This window comes from Rosa rugosa, chromosome 3, assembly GCF_958449725.1.
Source record: "Rosa rugosa chromosome 3, drRosRugo1.1, whole genome shotgun sequence".
NCBI lineage: Eukaryota > Viridiplantae > Streptophyta > Magnoliopsida > Rosales > Rosaceae > Rosa > Rosa rugosa.
The window spans coordinates 23,103,906-23,106,278 of NC_084822.1; positions in this window are offsets into that span (position 1 = coordinate 23,103,906).

The following is a 2,373-nucleotide window of genomic DNA, read 5'->3' on the forward strand; positions in this document are numbered from 1 at the left end:
AGTCCCATGTTTGTTGCTTCCATAGACCCAAACCCAACACCGTTGACTGAAACAGCCCCACAAATAGCTTCTAAACCTCCTTTATCTAAAAAACAATTAGATAAAAAAGATTCTGTTCGGAGCTTTTATGAAAAGGTTGAAACTATTGATGATAATGTTGTTGTGCAATATGCTAAATGTAGTGTTTGTGTTCAGTTGTTGGTACGTGGAGGAAAGAATGCAACTAGTCATTTACGTAGGCATTGGGAGAGTCATATAAGTAGTCAATCACTTGATATTAGAACTCAAATGCAATTAGGTTCAGATTCTAGTGGGAATGTATTAAACTGGTCTTATAATAAAGATTGTGCTAGAATGGAAGTAGTCGACTATGCCATTAGGGCTGAACAACCGTTTACATTTGTAGACAAACACGATTTTAAGGGAATGATTCAAAGAGGTTTTGCACCTCAGTTTGTGGGATTATCAGCTTCTACCTACAAAAGAGATGTGATGAAACTCTTTGCTACAGGAAGAACTAAGGGGGGTGTATTGTATATGGAATTAGTGCAACTTTTAAAGAAATCTATGGAATTTAAAAGTCTGGGTGTATTCAATATAGACTTTTAGCAGTCCATGAAAGTCTTGAGGTATTCAATTAGGATTTTTAAAGAGTTCATGAATTCCACCAAAATCTAGGGGTATTCAATTAGGACTTTTAAAAATGAATAAAAATACAGAGGTATTCAAAATATCATTCATACTTATGGAATTAGAAAATCATGGATAATCATGGACTTTGTAGTGTTAACTATACATACCAAATTCCAATAATTTTCCAGCCTCCAGACCAAAGATTTGAAAAAGTCTATCAAAGTTTCCTCTTAAAAAAAAAAAAAAAAAGGTCTATCAAGGTTCTTCTCTCTACGCACGAAGAAGTTGGTCCTTTATCATCTCTCTTTCTTAATTTTTTGTCTTTTCTCTAATCTTTTATGATATCAACGTTTTTTGATACACAACATGTTCATTGTAGTTGTTGAATGTGATTTTTGTTTTTTTTTTTTTTCAATTGTGATACTTCGAACCCTAATAGCAATAAAAATGATTTATGAAACCTTAAAACCCAAATATTGTGGTCTACCCCTAAGACCTTGAATAGTGTTGCTATGGCATACTAAATTTTATCTTATTAATTAATTATTCTCATTAATTTGAATTTATATTATGGTTCAAAGAAAGGTTGAACAATTGAATTTCAATTGATTGATTATAGATCAAGACAATGACCAATAATATGTTAATCGGCGAAAACAAAATTGATGAGAATAATTAACCATAAACATCAAGTGATCTATATTGTATATTATGGTGTTGGGAGATTAGGAATGAGAACAAACTCGCTAGACATACTAACAATTATTCATTTGAGTCAATTTCTATTAGAAGATACTTGAGCATTGAAGAGACAACGAGTTATTATCTTGTTTTGTGTTTGGGCTCCATTTGTTTTTATATTTTGTACATGCTAGGAAATCTGTAGAAGTCATTCATAATAAAGTATATAGATTTTCATGAATCAATAAAAGTCTGTTGCTAAAATCAATGGTTTTAAGAAATCCATAACAGTTTATCAACTTTTTAAAGAGTCTGTGGACTTTTCAAAAAGTTTGTCATTTAAAAAAAGTCTGCACAAATCCAAATACAATACACCCCCCTAAGTTGCTCAAAACTTTTGAAAGTTTTGAAGTTAAAATTTGTTTGACTTCTGATTGCTGGTCATCCCGTCAAAAGATGGGATATATTTCTTTAACTGCTCATTTTATCGATAAAAAATGGAATTTGAATAAAAGGATCATTACATTTAAAATGATAGAGTTCCTACACACCGGTGAGTCACTTGCTAATCATATAAATGAGGAGCTGATTTCTTGGCACATTCATAGGAAAATATTTTCAATATCTTTAGATAATGCGACAAATAATGATGTTGTTGAAATACTCCCTCATTTTCTCATGCTCAATTTTGTCCTTAAAAAGTTGTTTCATGTGCATTGTAGTGCTCACATTTTGAATTTGATTGTCCAAGATGGTCTGCATTTATTATCTCCATCAATTGAAAAAATCACAAATATAGTTCGTAGCATGAATTCATCAATTAAGAGGCATGAGTTGTGGGGTAATTGTTGTCAAGATTTGAATATGCCAAAGAGGAATATCGATAATGATGTTCCTCATAGGTGGAATTCCATCTATGATTTGCTACAATTAGCTGAAAAGTATAAATTTGTTTTGAATCAATATGTTCAAAAATTAAATCAATCTAATCGCCATTCCACTTTAGCACTTCCCACTGATGAAGATTGGCTAGTTGCTTCAATTGTGTGTCGCTTTTTA